The following is a 25,634-nucleotide window of genomic DNA, read 5'->3' on the forward strand; positions in this document are numbered from 1 at the left end:
GTCAAATAAATACATGAATAAGGCAAGACACGGTGACCAGTTTGCTTTTATTCACACGCAAACACAATAGCGCCACTTTACAGGGTTTGGTAGTGGAGCGCTACTCTCGTTTTCTCGTCTATTTTTCAACAGCATTGTTTTCCCCGGGTGGGGAAGTGCACCATTCCTGGAGGTACTGCAATACCAGGTTGATGCGTGGAGTGGACAGAGCAAGCTCCTATTCCATCTCCCTGTTCCAAAAATCAATTTAATATATGGTCCCCAGATAGAGGACGTATCAGATATTAAACTGATAAGAACAGATACTACACTTGATCTTAGCCAAAAGGCCGAGAAGCGATAACCCGGGCCCATTCAGAATCAACGCCTCCCGAAGCAATCTACCTGGCTCACCCGGACTTGGCTCTTCCCTCGCACCGTCGCTGGCCGCCTTTCCGCCTCTTTTTCCGACTCCCAGCAAGGGCTCAGTATGTCTGGGTGGAAAGGAGGCCCCGGCCTCAGGCCTTCTCCCGGCTCCCAGAGTCCTCCTCGGCTGTCGCCTCATCAGGCGTCACTTAGCATACCCACGTTGTCCTCTTTCTAGAATTTGCATGCCCCGCCCCTTCCTGCGCACTGCTTCCAGACGGCTGGCCAGAAAGCCTGGCAGCCAGGGGATGCTGGGAATCAGCCCAGGATGCCCTGGACAGCTCCCTGACCGGATATGGCCGGCCCCTCACCCTCGCTTGCCGGGGACACTGCTCCCCTGCAGCCTAAGGCCTATAGATAAGGCTTGGCCGTTCGTGGCCGTTCGGGGACGGGCGGGGCGGGCAGAGAAGGAAAAGGACTCTGTATTTTTCTTCTTGCTCAGAGAAGCCAAGGGCAGTGTCCACTTCTCTGCCAGCCTGCATGCCAGCCAGCCTGCCTGCCTGCCTCCCTCCCTCCCTCCCACTGACTTGCTGGGAACCTTCTTCCATTCGTTCCCCAGTGAAATGGATCCAAAATCACTGAAAGTCTGCTGCTGGAAAAACAATCTTTTTCCGACGTTTGTCTCTTTTCAAAGTGCAGCGTCTGGATGGAGAAGGGGAGAAAAAAAGAAATAATTTTTTATTTGTATTTTTTTTTCGTAAACCCGAAAAATTAATAAATGAATAAATAAATAACGCACGGCCCGGGTGCGGCAAATAAGTCAAATAAATACATGAATAAGGCAAGACACGGTGACCAGTTTGCTTTTATTCACACGCAAACACAATAGCGCCACTTTACAGGGTTTGGTAGTGGAGCGCTACTCTCGTTTTCTCGTCTATTTTTCAACAGCATTGTTTTCCCCGGGTGGGGAAGTGCACCATTCCTGGAGGTACTGCAATACCAGGTTGATGCGTGGAGTGGACAGAGCAAGCTCCTATTCCATCTCCCTGTTCCAAAAATCAATTTAATATATGGTCCCCAGATAGAGGACGTATCAGATATTAAACTGATAAGAACAGATACTACACTTGATCTTAGCCAAAAGGCCGAGAAGCGATAACCCGGGCCCATTCAGAATCAACGCCTCCCGAAGCAATCTACCTGGCTCACCCGGACTTGGCTCTTCCCTCGCACCGTCGCTGGCCGCCTTTCCGCCTCTTTTTCCGACTCCCAGCAAGGGCTCAGTATGTCTGGGTGGAAAGGAGGCCCCGGCCTCAGGCCTTCTCCCGGCTCCCAGAGTCCTCCTCGGCTGTCGCCTCATCAGGCGTCACTTAGCATACCCACGTTGTCCTCTTTCTAGAATTTGCATGCCCCGCCCCTTCCTGCGCACTGCTTCCAGACGGCTGGCCAGAAAGCCTGGCAGCCAGGGGATGCTGGGAATCAGCCCAGGATGCCCTGGACAGCTCCCTGACCGGATATGGCCGGCCCCTCACCCTCGCTTGCCGGGGACACTGCTCCCCTGCAGCCTAAGGCCTATAGATAAGGCTTGGCCGTTCGGGGACGGGCGGGGCGGGCAGAGAAGGAAAAGGACTCTGTATTTTTCTTCTTGCTCAGAGAAGCCAAGGGCAGTGTCCACTTCTCTGCCAGCCTGCATGCCAGCCAGCCTGCCTGCCTGCCTCCCTTCCTCCCTTCCTCCCTCCCTCCCTCCCTCCCTCCCTCCCACTGACTTGCTGGGAACCTTCTTCCATTCGTTCCCCAGTGAAATGGATCCAAAATCACTGAAAGTCTGCTGCTGGAAAAACAATCTTTTTCCGACGTTTGTCTCTTTTCAAAGTGCAGCGTCTGGATGGAGAAGGGGAGAAAAAAAGAAACAATTTTTTATTTGTATTTTTTTTCGTAAACCCGAAAAATTAATAAATAAATAAATAACGCACGGCCCGGGTGCGGCAAATAAGTCAAATAAATACATGAATAAGGCAAGACACGGTGACCAGTTTGCTTTTATTCACACGCAAACACAATAGCGCCACTTTACAGGGTTTGGTAGTGGAGCGCTACTCTCGTTTTCTCGTCTATTTTTCAACAGCATTGTTTTCCCCGGGTGGGGAAGTGCACCATTCCTGGAGGTACTGCAATACCAGGTTGATGCGTGGAGTGGACAGAGCAAGCTCCTATTCCATCTCCCTGTTCCAAAAATCAATTTAATATATGGTCCCCAGATAGAGGACGTATCAGATATTAAACTGATAAGAACAGATACTACACTTGATCTTAGCCAAAAGGCCGAGAAGCGATAACCCGGGCCCATTCAGAATCAACGCCTCCCGAAGCAATCTACCTGGCTCACCCGGACTTGGGTCTTCCCTCGCACCGTCGCTGGCCGCCTTTCCGCCTCTTTTTCCGACTCCCAGCAAGGGCTCAGTATGTCTGGGTGGAAAGGAGGCCCCGGCCTCAGGCCTTCTCCCGGCTCCCAGAGTCCTCCTCGGCTGTCGCCTCATCAGGCGTCACTTAGCATACCCACGTTGTCCTCTTTCTAGAATTTGCATGCCCCGCCACTTCCTGCGCACTGCTTCCAGACGGCTGGCCAGAAAGCCTGGCAGCCAGGGGATGCTGGGAATCAGCCCAGGATGCCCTGGACAGCTCCCTGACCGGATATGGCCGGCCCCTCACCCTCGCTTGCCGGGGACACTGCTCCCCTGCAGCCTAAGGCCTATAGATAAGGCTTGGCCGTTCGTGGCCGTTCGGGGACGGGCGGGGCGGGCAGAGAAGGAAAAGGACTCTGTATTTTTCTTCTTGCTCAGAGAAGCCAAGGGCAGTGTCCACTTCTCTGCCAGCCTGCATGCCAGCCAGCCTGCCTGCCTGCCTCCCTGCCTCCCTCCCTCCCTCCACTTCCTCCCTCCCTCCCTCCCTCCCTCCCTCCCACTGACTTGCTGGGAACCTTCTTCCATTCGTTCCCCAGTGAAATGGATCCAAAATCACTGAAAGTCTGCTGCTGGAAAAACAATCTTTTTCCGACGTTTGTCTCTTTTCAAAGTGCAGCGTCTGGATGGAGAAGGGGAGAAAAAAAGAAATAATTTTTTATTTGTATTTTTTTTCGTAAACCCGAAAAATTAATAAATAAATAAATAAATAACGCACGGCCCGGGTGCGGCAAATAAGTCAAATAAATACATGAATAAGGCAAGACACGGTGACCAGTTTGCTTTTATTCACACGCAAACACAATAGCGCCACTTTACAGGGTTTGGTAGTGGAGCGCTACTCTCGTTTTCTCGTCTATTTTTCAACAGCATTGTTTTCCCCGGGTGGGGAAGTGCACCATTCCTGGAGGTACTGCAATACCAGGTTGATGCGTGGAGTGGACAGAGCAAGCTCCTATTCCATCTCCCTGTTCCAAAAATCAATTTAATATATGGTCCCCAGATAGAGGACGTATCAGATATTAAACTGATAAGAACAGATACTACACTTGATCTTAGCCAAAAGGCCGAGAAGCGATAACCCGGGCCCATTCAGAATCAACGCCTCCCGAAGCAATCTACCTGGCTCACCCGGACTTGGGTCTTCCCTCGCACCGTCGCTGGCCGCCTTTCCGCCTCTTTTTCCGACTCCCAGCAAGGGCTCAGTATGTCTGGGTGGAAAGGAGGCCCCGGCCTCAGGCCTTCTCCCGGCTCCCAGAGTCCTCCTCGGCTGTCGCCTCATCAGGCGTCACTTAGCATACCCACGTTGTCCTCTTTCTAGAATTTGCATGCCCCGCCCCGCCCCTGCGCACAGCTTCCAGACAGCTGGCCAGAAAGCCTGGCAGCCAGGGGATGCTGGGAATCAGCCCAGGATGCCCTGGACAGCTCCCTGACCGGATATGGCCGGCCCCTCACCCTCGCTTGCCGGGGACACTGCTCCCCTGCAGCCTAAGGCCTATAGATAAGGCTTGGCCGTTCGTGGCCGTTCGGGGACGGGCGGGGCGGGCAGAGAAGGAAAAGGACTCTGTATTTTTCTTCTTGCTCAGAGAAGCCAAGGGCAGTGTCCACTTCTCTGCCAGCCTGCATGCCTGCCAGCCTGCCTCCCTGCCTCCCTCCCTCCCTCCCTCCCTCCCTTCCTCCCTCCCTCCCTCCCTCCCTCCCACTGACTTGCTGGGAACCTTCTTCCATTCGTTCCCCAGTGAAATGGATCCAAAATCACTGAAAGTCTGCTGCTGGAAAAACAATCTTTTTCCGACGTTTGTCTCTTTTCAAAGTGCAGCGTCTGGATGGAGAAGGGGAAAAAAAAATAAAAAGAAATCACTTTATTTATTTTTTTGAAACGCGAAAAATAAATAAATAACGCACGGCCCGGGTGCCGCAAAGTGGCAAATACGTCAAATAAATACATAAATAAGGCAAGACACGGTGACCAGTTTGCTTTTATTCACACGCAAACACAATAGCGCCACTTTACAGGGTTTGGTAGTGAAGCGCTGCTTTCGTTTTCTCGTCTATTTTTTCAACAGCATTGTTTTCCCCGGGTGGGGAAGTGCACCATCCCTGGAGGTACTGCAATACCAGGTTGATGCGTGGAGTGGACAGAGCAAGCTCCTATTCCATCTCCCTGTTCCAAAAATCAATTTAATATATGGTCCCCAGATAGAGGACGTATCAGATATTAAACTGATAAGAACAGATACTACACTTGATCTTAGCCAAAAGGCCGAGAAGCGATAACCAGAATGGTGCCAGAATGAACGCCTCCCGAAGAAATCCACCTGGCTGACCCGGACCGGGGTCTTCCCTGGCACCGTCGCTGGCTGGCCTATCGCCTCTTTTTCTGACTCCCAGCAAGATCTCGGCATGTGCTGGTGGAAAGGAGGCCCCGGCTGGCCATAAAGCCTGGCAGCCAGGGGATGCTGGGAATCAGCCCAGGATGCCCTGGACAGCTCCCTGACAGGGGGTCCTTTGGGGTCCACTGACCTCCCTGTACCCTACAGCCCTGGGCTGACTGAAGAAGGGTAGAGAGGGGCAGGTTACCTGCTCCAGACTGGGTCCCACCTTGGAAGGGTCCACTGACATCAGGGGCTCTGCCAGGCTAGGCCTGGCCACCTCTGGGGCAGTTCTGGTGGGAGGGAGACTTTTCATCCTCCCCAATACTCTGTCTGTGTGGAGTGATCCATAGTTTCAGGCTTCACAACACAAAAATCTGCTTGAGCTTGGGCTGTGACCATCACAGCCCTTCCAACCTTTTCAGGGAGGAAATCTGCTTGAGCTTGGGCAGCGACCATCACAGCCCCACTAACCTTTTCAGAAAGGCCTACCATTTTGGAATGGGTTTCCTTTTCTACCTCAGCCCAGGCTGAGATCTCTAGATCATTTCCCGGTAGGCAATCTACAGGCAAGTTTGTAGACACTGCCACTCTTTGGGCCAGTGACACCTCCCCAGCTGAGATTTACTACTGCCATGGGATGATCTTTCTGCACTCCATCAATATTGATCACGTGGTATGTGAACCCAGGTAAAAGTTGTCCTGAGGGGACTAGACTCTCAGTCACCATAGTGATGCTAGCCCATGTGTATCTATAGGCGTCAACTTTCTGACCATTGATGAGGGGCTCCTGTCTATATTTGCCCAAAGTATTGGGACAATCAGTGAAGGTGGGAAACCCTCAGCCATTCTCATAGACTAGAGTTTCTGTATTAGGGGACCTGGTTAGGCCAGAGTCTACCTGAGCCCAGCCACAGCACTCCCACCACCTGGGGGATTACTACTAATAGTAACAGGAGGTTTGGGAGTATTACTTGGAGGAATACTTTCCTTATTGTTGGCCTTTGGGCAACTGCTGTCAGTTTTCCAATGGCCAGGCTGCTTACACACATGGCAATAAGGTTTCTTAATGTTAGGATGGAAGGATTTTGGGACCCACCCCCTCAGAGGATTTTTGGGGCCCTGTAGTGGATTTGTCCTTAGATTTATCCCTACCTTTCTCTTTTTTTTTTGTTTAAATATCCTTTGTTAGAAACACAGGAGAAGTAAAGCATGAATTCTACAACATACATATCATTACATCTCTGGGATGTCTGTCACGTTTACGGGGCATATCACCCAATGCAGTGGTTCGCTGCTTCATAATTCACAGCAATTTTCCCCATCACAAATGTTTCAGGACATGTTAGCGCTACAAAGGATATAACATTCTGAATTAAACAGTGAGGGAAGGAGGGGAGGAGAGGGAACAGAGGACTATGGGGGGGACTGGGAAGGGTCGGTTATGGTCATCGGGTGTGAGGCTGCTACGTTTGTAGCTGGTCAGGGGTGTGTCAACGCAGGGGGTCGTGTGGGTGTCGCCCACAATGGACCAGGGGAGTGAGCATGGCCTGTGGGGGGGGGGGGGAGATGTGTCTGTTGTGGTAGATGCGTCGAGTGAGGGGGGTGATGGGGGAAGCAACATCAAGACCGACCTCACGGCGCACCAGTAGGGGGCGTGCCAGTGACACCATCCGAGTGGTCGGCCTCCGCAGGGTTCTGCGTTAGACGGCATTCCTTATGAAAGGAATTGAGCATTGCATCCCAAGGTACCGCTATCGGAAACTGTCGTAGGCCTGCCGTTTCCTCGTTATGGAGGGTGGTGCTTTCCGCCTTCGCCCAGGTGTCTAGTGATGTATGCCAGTGTGTCGGTAGTGGTGGGGCGGTTCGTTTCCAGTGTTTCGTGATCAATCTTTTTGCCGTGAGTAGGCCAAGGTCCCAGAAACGAGAGGAGACTTTATTCAATGGAGTCCGCTGATAGAGACCCAGTATGCACGCCTCCCACGTGTGCGGTATCGCCATGGCCGTGCATTTGTCTAGCGTTTTCAGCACCGCCTCCCAGTATGTCCGAATCAGTGGGCACTGCCATAGCATGTGTAGCAGATCTGCTCCTTCCAGTGCACATCTGGGGCAGCTGGCTGCAGCTCCCGGGAAGTATTGATTGATTTTATTGGGGGAGAGGTAAGCTCTGTGCAGTATGTAGAACTGACTCAGTTTGAAGCGTGCGTTGCGGGGAACGTGTCTGGGGCCTAGCAGTATCGTTTTCCACTCCTTGTCTGTCCAGTCCCTCCCCCTGTCAGTGGCCCACTTGTCACGGAGCGGTTGCAACGAGTGCTGCGTATGTGACAATAGCGCCTGATGAAGCCAGTGCACCACGTGTGTGCCGTTTCCCATGACATGTAGGCTCTGAATCAATTGATGTGTGGGTAGTTCTGTGCTGATGCTGCCCCACCGCTTCGTGTATGCTAAAAGTAAGGAGGTGTGCTGTAAAAACTGCCCTGGTGGGAGGCCTGTGTCAGCAGCCAGTGTCGCGAACGGTATCAGGATGCCGTCAGCGTATAGGTCTTCCATGGTGTCCACTCCAGTTCGTGTCCAGTGCTCCAGCGCCGTTTCCGTGACTATGGAGGCAGTCATGGGGGTGCCCAATAGTGGGAGAGCCGGGGTATATGGTTTAGTCAGTCTCGTAAGCCGCAGGCTTCTGATATAACATCGTACCGCTACACCTACATGGAGTTGAGTTGACCTCCTCGGGTGCGTCAGGGGGTGGAATAGGGTATGGATTTGTGTGGGGGATAGCACGTCCGCAGTCGTGGCCGTGTCCTCCAGGCGGTTTCCCGCTAGCCAGGCAGTGACCCATTGTAGCTGGGCTGCTAGATAGTAAAGTTCGAGGTTCGGTACCGCGAGGCCACCCTCGTCGACTGGAGCGTGTAGTTTTTTGAGTGCCACTCTGGGTCGCCCGGTGTTCCATATCAGGTCCCTGATCATGGAGGCCAATTCTCTGAAGGTGTGCGCTCGCACATATACTGGTATATTTGCGAAATAATATAAAAGCCGGGGGAGGACGATCATTTTCGTCAGCGTCACTCTGCTCGGGACATTGAGCGGCAGGGACTTCCAAAAGGCAATCTGGGACCTAATGGACGCTATGGCACGTGTCAGGTTGCCATCCAGTATGTCCTGTGGCGTCCTGTATACTTGCACTCCTAGGTATTTGAACGTAGTGTGGTGCCATGGCAGTCGCTCACCATTGATCTCGATGCTAGGGTCCGGGATGTCCAGGTTGAACGAGTACGCCCCTGACTTGGACCAGTTTACCTTGAGGCCTGACATGGTCTCAAAGGACCTGAAGATCTCCGAAAGGTCTGGCGGTATGCGAGTAAGGTCCCTGACGTACAAAAGGAGGTCGTCTGCATATAGCGAGACTATGTGTGTGCCATCCGCCAGCGGGATTCCCCAGTGTAAGTCCTTACTGCGCAGTAGTGCAGCTAGGGGCTCAATTGCTAGTGAAAAGAGCAATGGGGATAAGGGGCAGCCTTGTCTGGTGCCGCGCTGCACCTTGATGGCATCAGATAATAGCCCGCCTGTGCGGACTCGCACCGTTGGGTGTCTGTATAGCAGCCCCACTAGTTCAATATAGTCATCCCCTAGATCGAATTTGCGCAATACGGCCAGTAGGTAAGGCCACTCGAGCGAGTCGAATGCCTTCTCTAGATCAAGGACCAGGCAGCCCGACCGAGGCCAGTCTTGCGTCGCGTATGTTTGTATTCGGAAAAGCCTCCGTATGTTGTGAGAGGTGCATCTGGTGGGCACAAAGCCCTTCTGGTCAGTGTGTATCAAGTCAGGCACCAGACCCGCGAGCCGTCAGGCGAGAGTTGAGGCCAGTATCTTATAATCAGTGTTTAGCAATGCTAGGGGTCGATAGGAGCCGAGGAGTGTGTCATCTCTGCCCGGTTTTAACAGGGATACTAACGTTGCCTCATTCATTGACCGGGGTAGGGTCATGTCCTCCAACGCCGTCGCATAGACCCGTAGGAGCTCCGGAATCAGGATGTCTGAGCACGCCTTATAGTATTCCGCCGGCAGGCCATCGGGGCCCGGCGCCTTGCCATTCGAGAGGGCAAAGATGGCCTCGCGAAGGTCCTCCGCCAGCAACGGCGACCCCAGGTCGTCCCGCTGGTCGTCTGTCAGGGCAGGCAACATGATATTCTCTAGATACGCAGAGATGATAGGCTGTGTGGTTAGCAGACGGGATATGTAAAGCGCGCTGTAATGCGTCGCAAAGGCTTCGTGAATCTGCGCCTGTGTGTAGACTATTGGACCAACTAGCGGTTGTATCGCCGTCACTGGCGTCATATGATTCTCGCGTTGTATCAGCCAAACCAGCAGTTTGCCGGGTTTGTCTCCAGCGTGATGTGAGCGGGCTGAGTGAGCCTTGTAGTTGATGTTTTTCAGCCTGTCAATCAGTTTGTCGTGTTCCGCCCGCGCCTGTAATAGGTCAGTGTTGGGGTCTGTGGCCGTCGTCTGCTCTAGTCGTAGCAAGTCTGATTCTATGCGTCGGAGATCCGCTTCCAATTGCCGTCGGGAATGGGCCTGTGTGCCCAGGCATTGACCCCGGAGGACCACTTTGAACGCGTCCCATTCTATCTGGGGAGTCGATGCCGAGCCTGCGTTGTCCTCAAAATACTGTGCTGTCTGCGTGCATATGGAACTCCTAAATGTACTGTCTAGTAAGAGGTCGGGTTGTAACCGCCATGTGGGTATTGGTGGTCTGGGTTGGTCCCACATCAGGTCCAAGAGGTGCGGGTTGTGGTCGGAGTGTGTGCGTCCCATGTAACAGGTGTCAGCGACATTGGGTAGGAGCTCACTAGAGATCATGTACCGGTCTAGACGCACATGTAGGGCGTGCGCTCTCGAGTATTACGAATAAACCTGGGAGTGTGGGTTGCGAGCGCGCCACGCATCCTGTAGGCCCCATTGCGTGGACCATGCCTGCAGCGCTTCGTAGTGGCCTGCGCTTGCGAGTTGGGTGGTGTAGGATGGGAGCGGTCTAGTGTTAAGTCCAATGAACTGTTGTAATCCCCGCCTAGCACCCAAGGGATTCCATGCCAGGGGGCCAGTGTGTGCGACAAGTGCGTGAGGAAATCTGCCAGCCCCGTGTTGGGTGCATATATGGAGGCTATTACCAGTGGGTTGCCATCTAGTTTGCCATGGATAGCTACGTATCTGCCCTCGGGGTCTATATGTACAGCCTGTGTGGTCCATGGAGTGCCCGGCCTGACCCATATCAGCGCCCCCCTAGCGTACGACGAGAAACCCGTGGCATAGAGCTGTCCTCGCCACCTGCGCCGCAGCGTGAGAGTTTCCGTGTTAGCAAGGTGCGTTTCTTGGAGGAGGGCAATTTGTATGTGGTGGCGTTTGAGGTATGAATATATTTGGTAACGTCGGGATGGTGTATGTATACCCCTCACATTCCACGTGCATACCTTAATGGGCGACATTACAATATTGCAGCAAAACCCCCCACCCAGCACTCCCTCCACCCCCCCATGCAAAGGCATTCATCATCAAGCGAACTACCCCCGCCACCCAATAGGCGCTTGATGTGTTGCATCGCTGCACTGTGACCATAGGGGGGGGAAACAAAAACATGGCTAACGGAACAATGAGCCAGTGAATAATATGAACATTCAAAATACCAAAAGGTCGGATGCTAAACGTGCCCCCGTCCATACTCTCTAGGAGAGCAACAAAATTCAAGTCTAAGGGGGTGGTTGTGCTATACGCACTGAATCAAGTGGTCGGTGTCAATATGGTTATTGAGCGAAGGCCCATTGCCTTCCCGGAAGGAACGTGTTAGTCTAGTTCGCCTTTGCAGACAGTGAACCCAGCATGTACATACACAAAACTCATACATTACGTGTCCCAACCGAGCTGCCATCAGGTAGGGCCAAGCGTCCCTGTAGCTGCGCATCAATCGGGCATGGGCCATCCCCACCAACACCTGGGATCACGTTCAGTGGTGGGATGTCAGGCGTGCACATGCCTCGCGGGTAGCACGGAGAGTTGAGGTTGTATTCCGCTGCCATGGTCAGGTCTCATTGCGGCAGAGTTGCCCCAGGACCGCTGTGGCGGGCAGTTTCGAACGGCGTGGTAGAGTGCTGCGGGTATCGCGTGGTCAGCTGATGTAGTCCGCCGTCTGGGGGGGTGACGTCAGGTCGGTCTTCCGAGGTCGAGGAGTCTGGCACCCCATAGATGGCTTCGTCGTCACTCTGGAGGTCCTGTGCGCTGCCGCCCGCCATTTCGCTCTGTGCAGGGGATCCGCTGAGTTCCATCACCAGGCGGAGAGCGTCTTGTTGCTCCTGGCGTCTGGCATCCGCTGGGGGGAAGGTCTCTTCGCTGCCTGTGATTCCGGCTGAGAGTTCCGGCGGGGTCGTCGTCTCCGCCTATGATTACTGGGACGTCGCCGGGGCAAAGGACCCGCGGACGTTTTGGGTTCTGTATCAACTCCGCTGTCTAGCCAGGTTTCCGCCTCTGCGGGGTCCGTGAAGAAATGAGTCCGTTCACCCGCTACGACTCTCAACTTCGCGGGAAAGAGCAGCGAGTATTGGAGGCCCATTTGTCTCAGTCGCTTCTTCACCGCCAGAAAGTCATGTCTTTGCCGCTGGACTTGACCAGTGTAGTCGGGAAAGAACATCACTGACGCGTTCTCGATCCGGACCTCTTGGAGCTTGCGCGTTTCTCACAGGATGGAGTCTCTGTCCCGGTAATTCATTATGCGGAGCAGCATTGGCCTCGGGTTGGAGCCTGTCGTCAGAGGTTTGGTGGGGACTCTGTGAGCACGTTCTACCACAAAGTGTGGGGAGAGCGATCCTTCCGGCAGGATACCTTTCAACCATTGCTCCATGTGTTCCTCAGGGGATCTCCCTTCCCATTTCTCCGGAACCCCGACCAAGCGCACGTTGTTCCTTCGGGTTCTACCTTCCGCGTCTTCGGCTCTGTCCTCCAAGTGCTCCACCCTGTTCAATAAGTCCTGTATGTGTTTATGTGACTGGTCGGCTTGAGGCTGAAGTGTCTGTACTGTGCTCTCCAGGGCGGTGGTGCGGTCTGCTAGTTTTTTATGATCCGCCCTTAGGTGTGTGAGGTCGATGACTACGCTATCGATCTTGGTGGCTAAGGAGGTACGAGTTAGGTTGATTGACTCCTCGAGCCTCTCCATTGCAGCCAACATGGTGTCTAGTTTAGCCGCCGTCTGGTCCGGATCAGCGTACTTCCCGGTCTTGTCCATCTTGGCCTTCTGATTAGCATTGCCGGTACCAGTCCTTGTTTTGGGTCCGGTAGACATCTGAGCCTCCTCGCTATGTCTGGTCCAGTGGTTCGCCTCTCTCTCAGAGGATCAGTTCGCTCGCGTGATTGTGCAGCCGCGGGGTGAGTGGACACCGCAGAGCGTCCGTGGCTCCCAGGTGGGTGTGCGCTCGGGTAGTAGCCTGCGGTGTTTGGTGTCTGGCGGGTTGGTATGGTAGAGTTGATGCGTGTCGCGGGCCCAGCGTGCGTCGCTCCACGATGCGGAAGGTGCCGATGTGGGTCTCGTAAGTGATCGCGGCACTCCCGAGGATCAGCCAGTCGCAGGGGAAGTGGGCACCGCACCGCGCCCGTGGCTTCCGGGCGGGCGTGCACACTGGTGGCGGTCTGTGGCGCCTTGTGACTGGCGAGTCGATCTGGGAGAGCTAGTTCGTGTTGTGGGCCCAGCGTGTGTCGCACTGTGGTGGGTAGGCGCCGTGGTGGGCCGTGCAAGGTGTCGCGGCACTTCCGAGGACTGTCCAGTCGTGGGGCAGGAGATCACCACACAGTGTCCGAGGCCCCCAGGTGGGCGTGTGTTCGGGCAGGGCTCCGTGTCAGGCGGGTTGGTGTGGCAGGGTTGGCGCGTGGCGGTGGTTCAGCGCGCGTCGTGTTGTGGAGGGTTGGGCGCTGTGGCGGGTCTCGTGAGCTGTCGCTGCCCACCCGAGGCGTGGGTGTTGCCGTGGGTGCTCCGTCAGCCGGGCCGAGGGTATCTGCGAGGCTCACCGGCCCCGGCCAACACGAGAGTGCGCAGTCCTGTGAGCGCCGTTGGTGGGGTTGGCGGTATCTCACCGCCATGCAGCACGGGTCCCGCCAGTTCGGCCACCGCCAACCACTCGTGTTCGCCCCTCCGGTCCAGTGCTCAGGGGGGGGGTCAGCTGGGTAGCAGATTGTTCAATTGGGCTGGGCCAGGCGTCGCAGTCCGCCTCCGTACCTTGGCGTAGCGTCGCGTGGTCTTGGTGCGTGTGGGCCTGTGCCGCCGCCTGGAGCCTCGGTCTCTCGTAGGTGGTGCCAGGGACTGAAAGCAACGTTCGCGGCCACCTGTCCGTGTAGTCCGCGGTGCTTCGCGGGTGTTCCGATTTGTCTCAAAATCGGCCAGGTGGTCGGCAATGACGTCCAGCGGCAGCGCTGGTGTTTCGCCGCCGTCTGCAGGCAGTATTGCGCCGGATAAATGTGCCGGGAATGTAGGCTCGGTGCGGAGCTCTACTCCAAAGCGGCCATTCTTGTCGCGTGCTTAGCCACGCCCCCCTATCCCTACCTTTCTCTTGAGGCTTAGTAAAATCTTTCTTCTGGTCACCACCCTGATTTTTAGGCCTAATCCTGGTTCTGACCCATTTGTCTGCCTTCTTACCCAATTCTTGGGGAGAGGTCAGATCAGAGTCCACCAGGTGCTGATGAAGAAGCTGGTTTTGACAATTACGAAGGAACTGCTCCCTCATAATCAAAGTATACAATCCTGTATAGGCATGTACTTTGCTGCCCGATAACCAGCCCTCCAGAGCATTAGTAGCACAATCTACAAAATCAGTCCAGTCCTGAGTCTGTGTCTTCTGGGTATCCCTGAACAACAATCTATATTGCTCAGTGGTTAAGCCAAACCCATCAATCAGAGCACTCTTCAGGACTTTGTAGATGTTAGCATCCTCATCACTAACTGTGAGGAGCTTGACTCTGCCTTTTTCTGAAAAGGAGAGCGATAAGATTGCTGCCCACTGACTTTGGGGTACATGCTGTACTTTGCAAACACTCTCCAAAGCAGTAATCCACTTGTGGATGGCATCCCAAACTTTGTAGGGTGGGACAATCTTGCTTAGGTTTCTATTATCATAGGACCTATCTTTATCCTTGGGGATAATGCTGCCACCAGTGGGTTCTACCCCACTTAACTTTTGCTCTCTTGCAAAAGCAAGTCTCTCTTTGGCGATGGCAAGTTCTTGCCTCCCAATCCTCAGATTGACTTCTCTCATTCAGGCCTGATGTTCTTTTCTCTCAGGGGAAGACATTCTCCTAATAACATCTGACCCTAATAAGGCACCAGAGTGGTGAGATTCCCTGGATGGGGATCTCCTCCTCCTGGGCTCAGAGTTAAGCCTGCTTGGGGGTCTGTATGGGGCTATGCCCCCTCCAGCCCCGTGTAGGCTTAGGTTAGCCTGGCTAAGTGTTCCCACTAGGACCTGCCTATCAGTATCCTCATCAGAGTCCTCCTCTTCTACCTCATCTTCATCAATAAGATGAGGATCAGGGGAATCCTCTGCTGAGGGATGTCCCTCATCTGCATTAACTGACAGACCTGTGCTAGAGGCCTTTAGAGCATCATATTCTTCCATGAGCTCAATCAGGTGTCTGAGGGTAGGGTTGGAACCCTGTTTTAACTTTCTAGATGTGCACAAGTGCCTTAAATCATGGAAAGTTAGGGTATCATATCTGGAAGGTATCCTTAAAGGATCTACCTCCACTGGGAGAGACCCACTTGGTTCTGCTCTCAGAGACATGATCTAGTGAGGTGTGGTGTCTGCACCTACCTACACTAGGTGTTACCTACTAAACATCTCTAGGAGTTGTAGTCAGGGTGTGCTACGCCCTTTGCTCTACAACAACTAAGTTAAGTAGAACTTAAGTATTTAAGACTTGCATTATATGTACCTCTAGGTACCTTAATTTGATCTTTCAAATGATATCCCAAGGTATTATGGTAAAACAATCAGCAAGCTCTTATCCCAACCGCTTCACACCAATGTGAGAAGTTGGCCTGATATGTGATGTCCACTATTCTAGCGGGCACCCTGTATCAGTCCAAACAATCCTTATGGTGATGGTTATAAAGTCAACCTTATAGACCAGCTATCTTAGTGGTAGCATGGACAAAGCAGTCTTAGGCTAACACTTCAGAGAGCATGTGAAGCCAATTGTTTTACCAATAATAACCCCTTGAATACCAGATGAAAGGACACTACACAAGGTATATATAAAATGTATATGTATTTATTTCTAACACAACCCCTCTGCACCCTTTATGGGGGTCAGAGTTCGAGGTACAGTACAAGTAACTTAATAAGCATACGTTAAGTTGCACAATTACAATTCTGACCTAGGGGCCTCGTAAACCATATACTAAAGAAGTGGTATAAGAACCCCTTCAGGACAGGTGAACAGGCCTAGGGCCTTGGAAATCGGTGGGGCTACACAGAGTAACCGAAGGTTAGGAAGCAGGAGTCCCACAGGATGCATGTGCAGTGTCTAAACACACACACGGGTTCTCATAGACTTTCAACGGGAACGTAAAGTTTAGAAACTAGTTCATTTCGGACCTTCCAGGTGGACTACGGGAAAACCCAATTAAAGTAGGACACTTGGATTGTTATTACCCACAGGAGCACTGGAGTACTCGAGTTACCTCACCCAGGGAAACCGGGTGTATAGGTGTCAAGTCGTGTCGGGTTTTGTCGTCGAATCCTACGCAGAGCTGCAAGAAGATGCTGCAGGCGACCAGGAGGAAGATGTCCAGGTGGATGCAAGGGTGGATTGAGGAAGTGAAGAACCGGAAAGCAGAGGGGACAGAGTCTGGGTCACTAGTCAGTGACCAGGAAGGAACCAGGCGATGTTGAGATGCAATCAGGTGATGTTGTGAAGCTTGTCTCTGCAGCCACGTGGACCAGGAGGCGTCAACGACGACCAGGAGCTGGATAGGGACTGTCTCACGAAGGATCTCGCTGTTGGCGGTGTCGGCTTCCGGATTGGAGTCAACAAGCCTTGGCAAAGGCAACCCACATAGGATGTGAAGATTGGCTTCTGTTCAGACCAGCAAGGTCTGAAGGGCTTCCTTTTTGCAGGAAAGCCGGAGCAAACCCAGGGCAACCAGGCAAGCAGCGTTGTTTCAAAATGGAGTCTTCAAGATGGCCACTAGCCAGCGGGCTAGCAACCGCGAAGATGCTTCGAGGAGAAATGCAAGAGCGGGCCCCACGCGGCACTCGTGGAGTGTGGAGGGCTGAGCTTCGGTGCACTTATGGCTCGGGGTAGGGGCTTTGCAATCCCCAATGCACAACTTCGAGGACGCCTCAGAGGCTGCACAGTTTAACAAAGAGCAAAATGGCCAGGTGTCCGGTCCCATGTCTTTCGTGTCCGCCACGGGTCTCAGCTGTGCTGGGGGAGTGGGTCGGGGTCTGAGAAGTCTAGAAGTCCAGTCCTGTGAAGCAGGGTTGTCGGGATCCTTCAGGAGCGGCAACAAAGCAAACCGACAAATCACTAGTTGGTGCCTTTTTGCACAGGGTGGTCACTCCTTGACCACAAGAGAGATTCTTCAGTCTTCTAGTTGTAATAGAATGTTGAAGGTCCAGAGTTTCGTTTCAGTTCAGGATAATCTAAAGTCTCTAGACTCAGCTCCTAGCTTTATAAGAATTAAAGGGGCTGGATTACCTGTTAGGTCCCTCCTATGGGTGGTACCAGGGAAGTGGTGGTTACACCCCTTTCCCTTTGTCCAGTTTCGCGCCAGAGCTGGGGCTGGAGTGTCCCAGCAACTGGTTGGAACCGGACTATGCATGGAGCACCTTGTGTGCCCCAGGCAGTGTCTCATTCCTTTCAACCCACCCTGCCCCAATACACTATAGCCTGTCTGGGGAGGTGCTAGCACCTCCCAAAGCAGGAAACCTATTGTCCAGGCCTCCCTCGCTGGAAGGGCTCCCAGCTCAGGAGGTCAGACTTGTGTCTGTGGCAGCAGCATCCATTTTGTGATGTTGAGGCTCTGTTTAACTTTAACCGGGTAAAGCTACAACTACATGTCTTCTCCCTCTAGAAGGGAGGAATGCTACCCCCACTGCCAGAACTGGCAGGGGGGGTAGTATTCCAAAGCGTATGACACCTTACACGACATGTTTTGATAAAGCCAAACCAAAGTTAGCCTTAACCGCGAGGATTATAATGCACTTAAGAGTATATGGTATGGCTATATCATAGAACAGCTATAAGGACATGGTTCCGAAAGCTGCAGACAGGCTCAGCTCATGCTAGAGCACCATCTCACATAAAATCAAGCACTCTGCCTCCAGGATTGTTACGGCCTGACATAGGAGTGACTTATAGGTATATATGTGTCTATATATAATGGTAGGTATAGGAATACTATACCTAAGCAAGGGGTGATTACACAACCTTGCCCCAGCTGAGTGATCAGCCAGTTGTGTCAATTTGGATGGCCAGCCAGGGGTGGCATAATTCATGCTGCAGCCCCTGGTAGGCCTTGGATGCACCTATGCCCTGGGTACCTATGGTACACTATACAGGGGCTCACAAGGTGACCCAATATCCAATTAGATATGTACCTAAAGTACATGGAGTCCATTTTACAGAGAGAACAGATAGCCTGGGGTCCTGAATAGCAGGATCCCAGGCCAAGTAAGTAAAAGAAAACAGCTAAACACTAGGCAAAAAGTTGGGGTAACCATATAGTCAGATATCCACCTTCCTACATCTCCCAGCAGACAATTGTCTGCAGTGCGAGAAACACTGTCCAATCACTCCCAATAGCTAAAGTAAGGGCTATTTGTGGTTTCACATAAGCACACATCCCCTTGCCAGAGGTTTGGGTGATTGACATGCCTGTAAAGGATGTTAGGAGGGTTGATAGGCCTCCAGAATTAGTCCACCCAAATGCCAGGAAAGAGAGCGACTAGGAAGTGCAATGGTATCCAGCTCTAAGAGCTACCACAGGTCCTTGGGTTTCCTATTTTGAGCCCCTAGTGAGCAAACTGACCCCAGCACGCTGGTGTCCTTCCTCCTGCTTCCTTAAAAGTCAGGTGGGCCTTTTCCAGAAACTTACATAAATTTGCATATACAATGCAAATATTCTTGTCTCAAAAAGTCAAAGTCGTAGATCCAGAAAGGATCAAATTTACATCAATTCAACAGTGGGTAAACTGATAAGAACAGATTTTTCTCTTTTTTTTAAACTTGTCAGGGCCTCATTTCGGGTTCAGATACGTCAATCATCACCTTCCACAAAGCCCTATTATTAGAAAGTCATTGGTAGCAACCTTGACAAGTGAACAAGCTATCGCATTGACCCGTTACCTGTTAATGAAAAAGGTCACATTAGTCAAATACATTACAGTAAATAACTTAATGTTTACTACACCTGTGTTCATCCTCATCCTCTTCTCCCTGTCGCCATTCAGTTCCTGGGTTAAACAGTGTAGGATCTGTTTTCACGGTTACCCTCCCTTATTGCTTGCTGTCAGTGTGTTTTTGACCTAGACTGATTGGGGTCCTCCTACTCAGGACCCCGGTCACTGTGCTTCCTTCCCTAAATCAACATAGTAAGTACTTTTGTACCTCCACAATTGGCTACTTGGGCACCCGTGCTAGTCCCTAGTATATGGTACTAAGGTACCCAGGGCATAGGTACACCAGGAGCCTCCCATGACTGCAGCATGTACTGTCACACACATGGGAGTCCACAAACTATGACTACAGGCCTGCCATTGCAGCCTGTGTGGGTTGGTGCTTGCATCCCTCATGCCAAATATATGCTTCCTTATATCTGAGGTCACTGCACTTAAAACCTATAAGTCACCCCTATTGGCACGCTCTTCAGTCATGAGGGCAGGGTGCTTGGTCATAAGTGTGCAGGATACCCCTACAAACTCCAGACTTGAGTCTCCAGGTTTTATAAGAGCGGCCAGCCATTTTAAATGCAGTGGACATCCGTCATTATGAGATGTCTAACCATATAGTGGCTGCACCGAACCCAGTCATGTTTGGTACCAAACATGTTGGGATCATACACAATCACCGATTCCAATGTTGGAAGTATGATCCCATGTTCTAGGAGGGCTTCTTAGGGATAACCTCCTGTACTCCTGGTAATAGCCTTCAAGGTCTGCCAGCAAGCTAGTTCTACTGCTGACCACAGACCCGATTCTGCCCTCCTGCTGCTGAGACAAGCTCAAACAGGGAACGGTAGAACAATAGGTTCCCTGTCACAGACATGACTTAGTCTACTGGGCTGCAGTGGGGTTGTTGGCCAGCACCACCAGACTGCTTTGAAGGGCACATTTGGGGACCTCCTTGTATACTCCAGTTGGAGCCAGTTCAGGAACCCTCAGCTCCCGCACTTGTGTGAAATTTGACAAAGAACAGGGGGAGTATCCTCCCTTCTCTCCAGCCTCACCTCTGGAAGGGACCTTTGAGTTGTTCCAACCCTTTCCTCGGGATACTTAAGGGCTCACCTGTGGGTGGGTCCTTAGATTTGCCATGGGACAAGCATCTAGCCCGAAATGACGTTGCTCCTCGACTGTCTTGACATTTGGACTTTGTGAGATTTCAACTGGAACAGAGACTGCACCAAGGAAGACTCCTGCTGCTCCTTGTCTCGCTCGTCTGTGTCTGTGCTTCTGCCAGGTTCTTCTACAGACCTGTGGGCATTAAGGACACCCAAAGACACACGAAGAAATATCCCTTGGATTGAAGGAGTCACTCCATGCATTGGCAGGTACCGCTAAGAAACTGACTGGTCTCCTGCTCCTGTTGTACTACTGACTTCAGGAGGATCAGCAATACAGGTGGTGGTTCTCCAACTTCCTCAAGGCCTGACCTGTCCTCTCTGCAATTTCGACGCCAGTGTCCATCATCGGAACCGCTGGGACTAAACCCTGTGCACCAAATTGACTTGCTATAGCCAAGTCTTGCTGGCTCTGCAATCCAGAGATCTTCAGGCTCCAGGATCTTTTGCCTCCAAGATCAGCTTCCTCCCCACATCCTTGGCACTGTGGGTCATCATCCTTGGTGATCTGCTTGATGACCTCTTGCGACTCCTGTGACTTTGGCCTGTTGTTCCTCCAGAGGGTCTTCTACTGCTTCAGTGGTCTCCCCGGCTTGCCGGGGCCTGCAATGACTCTCCTGCTGTTGATGAGTCCCTTGGAGCTTGCTATACCAACGTTGTTCCTTCTTCGTCTTCCATGCCAGCTGCGGCTAACCAGGCTTATTGGTTCTCCATCCACATGCCGACCACCTAGTCACTGATATCCAACTTGGGACAGTTTGTGCACACCTCCTAGTCTTACTCAGCATCGCCTGGTCCTCTCAGCTGCAACAACAAGGTCACCGTCAACTCTTCTGAACCTTCCGACATCAGTGGGCATTGTGTCTTCGTACCTCCTGGTCACTTGCGAGTGACCTACTCTGTTCCCTCTGCTTGCAGGTTCTTCTACTCCAGAATCTAGCCTTGGGTTCCACCGGACTCCTTCCTGAACTTCTCTAGAGGCACTTTTTTCTAAGACTTCAATTGCCGTCTACAGAGGTTTCCACGTCTCTTCACCCCTATACACCTGGCTTCCCCCGGTGTGGGTAACCTGGTTCTCAGGGCATCAACGGGTGGGGTGGCTATCCAACCTTCCGTCCTTCATCCTCTAAGTGAATTCTTCGGGATCCTCTGGAAAGGGTCTGTCTTTAAAACTGCAACTTCTTCATTGACTTCCATTGGGCATGCAGCTGTGTTCCCACTCTGCACAAAGCATCAGTGGGTTCCTGGATACTTACCTAGGGTGGATCCTTGTGTCTCTGGCTTCTCTAGGTCTTCTGGTCCAAGTCCCGTTCTCCTTTGCAGTTCGCATTCCACTTTTTTAGTATATGGTATGGTCTCCTCCTGTAAACCACTGTACTTTGTGCTACATACCTTTTTGCATTTGAAGTATTCTTGTGTATTGAGTGGATATCTACAGGTAAGAGATATACTAATGTGTTAGTGAGTGTTGTGTAATACACAGAAGTATTTTTATATAAACACTGAGTCGTTCTTTTTCATTTACCTCACACTACAGATTAAATTGGTAAACAAGCTGCTTAACACTCCTTCAAGATAAGCCTGAAAGCTACTCTCCACAGCAATAACTTTGAGAGCTTTCTATGGTTATCAAAGGCCAATAAAATCACCATAAGTGTCAGCTGGATTAGAGCGAGGTGCAGCACTTAAATTTAAATAAATGTACACCATATAATAGGCCAGCCTCCTACAAAGAGAAAAAGAAGCAATATGCACCATTCCTGGAGCTACTGCAATAAGAGGTTGATGCATGGAGCGGGCAGGGCAAGCTCCTATTCCATCTCCATGTCCAAAAAATCTATTAATATATGGTCCCCAGATAGAGGACGCATCAGTTATTTAACTGATAAGCACACAACTTTTTTACTGAATGTTCCACAACCAACAGTACAAGAATATAGCTATTTACATATTTTTAGAAAGGCCACAATATACAAAAAAGTCAGGGCAGTTCATCTCAGCAGAAGATGTAAAATGCAATAATTTAGGCTATCCAATCACAACATTTTGCTAATTTCCTTAGTTCAAACACTTGATCTTTCCATATGTGTACAGAGTCATTGAAATAATATGTACATAGTTTATCTAAGCACAAAATTCTACAATCTTGTAATTTCTTTGTACGAGAACAGAAGTCGGATACGCGCAATTAACGGTGTCTCTTTTGCACAGTTCAACTGTTTACAGAATGTACGATTCTGAGGCACAGGCATTTGTGGCAGACCATGAAGCACCATTTCATAGGTGAGTGCAGAGATAGCTGTGATCCCTTTTAAGTCCAAAACTGCAGAGCAAATTAACAGTTCCAAAAAAGGTGGGGAATAGTTTCTTCACAGGAACAGCCAATACGAGGACAACTAGGTGAGGATACAAAATGGAGGGTGGTATTGGAAATGTTTTACCAGAACACATTCGTCGACAGCCATCCATGCCAAGTCTTTCTGGGTGTTGGAGTTCCTTGTGCCACACTTTGGTCCATACCTGTTGGGACTGTTGGTGAAAGAAATGACCCAACACTACACATTTTTCTCGTGCCTTGAGTTCTCTTTTCAAGATAGGATACATAAGTTCTTGTTCAGCAGCCAAATTGCCTTTTATCAGATGAAGTTTTAAAAAGAGTCGTAGAGAAGTATAATAAAGGGGAGGAAACAGAAAATGAAGCTTGTTTGTTCAAAATGTAAAATTAAATGATAGCTGTGGAAGAAATAGGATACATAATTGCGCGTGAAACAAGCTCCTACATGTGGCCCATTTTCCATGCTCTTCAGTGTATGACATAATCGTTTAGAAGCAAAGAAGATGGACAAGGTAGGCATGTCCTGTCGTCCATTTCGTAAAGATAGAAAAACTTTGTGCCATACTAACTTCTCCATTTTAGTTCCAAAAAAGGGAAATACAATCTTTTGACAATGTATCAATATAGAAGGCATACGGGGGGTAAACCACAGCTAAGAATAAAATAGGTGGCAAAACAGACTGGATTACCAGTATCTTCCCTTCAAAAGACAGCTTTCTGGTTTTCCAAAAACTGGGGGTCTCCATTGGATCTCTGTCCCCCAGATAGCCAACATTCAGTTTCAGGAACTACAGCGGGCGTTTTAATGCCAATTATTAATGAAATATTTAGGCAGGGTTCCTTTCTATCAAATATGCAAGTTGCTTCAGTTCTCCCACTGCTAAAGAAACCCCAGTTGGACACTTCCGTTGCTAATAACTACCGCATAGGCTCTCCTTTACAGCCAAAATTGCAGAAAAGGCAATTAATAAAGAACTTACCCTATTCCTGGAATCACATGATCTATTGGATCATTCACAGTTCCGGTTTTGCTGCCAACACAGTACGGAACTGCTCGAATTACTGCCACAGAGGAACTAAGAAGTGGCTAGCCAGGATACTCTAAATTCAAATTAGAACCCACACAGCCCATATGTACTGCGTGACCAAGCCATTTGTTTAGCAAAACATTTATTTTAGTTCATGATCAAGTTTCAAAATTCATAAAAACATGTAATCAAAAGGAAACCACTGACAAAAACAGTCAAGTCAAAAGCAAAAACAAACAATTGTGTGCACAATGAATACAAAATATGCAAACATTGATACTGAATATTCAAACATTTACATGACACCAAAGTGCAACTTAAAATACAATACATACATTCCAAATCAATTGGGATCAAGAAACATTACATAAGAGATACACGAAAAAACCAGTCCTTTAACTAAAATACCAGTGGACAGGCGGAATTAAGGGTGGAAAGCAACTGCCTGCCTGTCTCACAAGACCTGTGACTAAATATTCAGTCTGGTTGCACGCAAGGGCCCACGACAGTGGAGTAAGTTGATCCCTAGCTGCACCCTGTTTTCTTGTCACAGGCTGGGGGTCAACGCGTTTCGAACCAAAATAATTAAAGGTTCTCCTCAGGACAGGGACTGGGTATGATCTTCACTGTGAAAAAAATTGAAAGGGGTGGTGTCAAACTGGTAGTGTCACAATTTGAAAAAACTCTCTGTCTATCCATAAGTACGAAAAAAAGTACGAAAAAAAGTTACCTGCACCACGAGCAAAAAGGAATTGCGGGAGTGGAGTTAAGACTGTAAAGCAGGACAATTAATCTGTGAAAAAATTTATAAAATGAGTGGCAATCAGGGCGACGAAATCTACTACTTGGGCACACTCACCAAGCTAATGTGTTTCTAGGCAATCAAGTACCTGAATAGAGTTGAAAAGGTGTCGAAACACAGGGCGCCCGCGAAGCGGTGCGCTGTTGGGAGGTAACAGGGTTCACATTCCTTGTATCAGCTGAGGAGGAAAAATAAGAAGGAAAAATAACCCACATCAAACAGTGAACACCCATTAAGTGGACACGAATCACTCCAATGATTTGCGGCACTTCTCCTACCTGCACGCCGTATGCCAAGGGAACCGGCTGTGTTTGAGACAAAGTCGAAGAATCTTTGTTCGGTTAATAGCGTTTCCAGCGGGAATAATTCTACCGCACAAACCGCTAAAAAAAGCAGAAAAGAGGCGCGTTTGACATAGCCTGGTACAACGAGTGTTTGATCTACAAGGGTCAACTAAAGGTCTCCGAAGACGAACTTACATGTGCACAGGGGATTCAATCCCGGCAGCGGCCGAAGGCATTCAGGGAGTCCTTGGCGCGGGCTCGTTTGAGTGATACTAAATGCTGGCTCAGTGGAAACACAGAAAGAGAGGGAGGACAACGGGTGGTTCTAAGGATGCTGGTACTAGAAGTCCCGCCGGACAGACTAGTGGATATGAACCTCAGTTTGTCATTATCCCACAGAATCTTTGGGCATTGCCTAAATGTGTAAACAAATCGAACAGTATCTTTTGTACAAGGGCACATGATTGAAAATATACCTCGCATTTTGTACAGATCGAATCTGGATTCTTTACAAATAATATGTATGTGCAAACGCAGACACCACATCTGCGCGCATTTATGATGACAATGGACTGGGGCCTCAGATATTATGAAGCCAATAGAGACTAAACATCGCCACTGTTTAGAGAATACCACTCACCATGACCACAAGTCAGTGGCATGGTAGTTTTTTTTTATTTTTAAAAGGGGGGGGGTTGTATTGGAAATGATGAAGTTCTTTACCAAAATCCAAGCAGCACGGCTAGAGCTCAACGCAGAAAGTACAGTGAATTAGAGATTACCAAGTTCTGACATTTCATTGAGGCCAGAATTTGAAGTGTCAAATTTCAGAATGAGATATGCCTCTTTTTGGGAGAGACGTACGTCCGGGTCCCCACTACCACCTCTGATAACCGCAAGCACGGTCCATCTAATATCATTGGCTGAGTGTTTGTGTTGTATGAAGTGGGAAACCAGCGGTGCTGTCAAAGTCTTGTTATTTATTCTGGAGCGATGTTGAATGATTCGTTGACGAACCTCCTGAGTAGTCTTCCCAATGTACACCTTTTTACAAGGACATTGAATTGCGTACACTGTGTTTTTGGTTTTACAATTAGTGTGTTCGTCATGTCTCCAAAATTTGTTGCCGTCTGTTAAGAGGGAACCCTCCATAGTGAGGTCACAGACTGTGCATGTCCCACATTTCCGGTGCCCCTTGACCGGATTAGACCCGAAGATGGTGCTTTGAGTATCTCTTTTAGCAGGGGGCCGAGTTGAAGTAATCATCTGGCCAATGCTCCGATTTTTTTTAAGAGCAAACAGCGGTACTCCCACATCTGGTAGGATTTCCTCAACCAAGTGCCAGCACTTCCTGATGGTTTTTTGGAGTTGGTTGGTATGGGGGCCAAACGTGGATACGCACACAATCCTTTGGGTTGC

General features: G+C 50.5%; 6 non-coding genes across 6 annotated transcripts; all 6 read right to left on the bottom strand.

Moving 5' to 3' along the window:
• Positions 1–150: 150 nt before the first annotated feature.
• LOC144765836 (U2 spliceosomal RNA) lies at positions 151–341 on the bottom strand. Its single transcript, XR_013597697.1, has one exon. It is a non-coding gene; the product is annotated as a U2 spliceosomal RNA (small nuclear RNA).
• A 973-nt stretch (positions 342–1,314) lies between these two features.
• Positions 1,315–1,505, bottom strand: LOC144765837 (U2 spliceosomal RNA). The gene has a single exon (XR_013597698.1). It is a non-coding gene; the product is annotated as a U2 spliceosomal RNA (small nuclear RNA).
• A 986-nt stretch (positions 1,506–2,491) lies between these two features.
• On the bottom strand, positions 2,492–2,682 carry LOC144765838 (U2 spliceosomal RNA). The gene has a single exon (XR_013597699.1). It is a non-coding gene; the product is annotated as a U2 spliceosomal RNA (small nuclear RNA).
• Positions 2,683–3,695: 1,013 nt separating this feature from the next.
• LOC144765839 (U2 spliceosomal RNA) lies at positions 3,696–3,886 on the bottom strand. The gene has a single exon (XR_013597700.1). It is a non-coding gene; the product is annotated as a U2 spliceosomal RNA (small nuclear RNA).
• Positions 3,887–4,891: 1,005 nt separating this feature from the next.
• On the bottom strand, positions 4,892–5,082 carry LOC144764293 (U2 spliceosomal RNA). Its single transcript, XR_013596478.1, has one exon. It is a non-coding gene; the product is annotated as a U2 spliceosomal RNA (small nuclear RNA).
• A 16,428-nt stretch (positions 5,083–21,510) lies between these two features.
• LOC144764485 (U2 spliceosomal RNA) lies at positions 21,511–21,710 on the bottom strand. Its single transcript, XR_013596565.1, has one exon. It is a non-coding gene; the product is annotated as a U2 spliceosomal RNA (small nuclear RNA).
• Between the last annotated feature and the right edge of the window lie 3,924 nt (positions 21,711–25,634).

Source organism: Lissotriton helveticus, chromosome 6 (genome assembly GCF_964261635.1).
Source record: "Lissotriton helveticus chromosome 6, aLisHel1.1, whole genome shotgun sequence".
Lineage (NCBI taxonomy): Eukaryota > Metazoa > Chordata > Amphibia > Caudata > Salamandridae > Lissotriton > Lissotriton helveticus.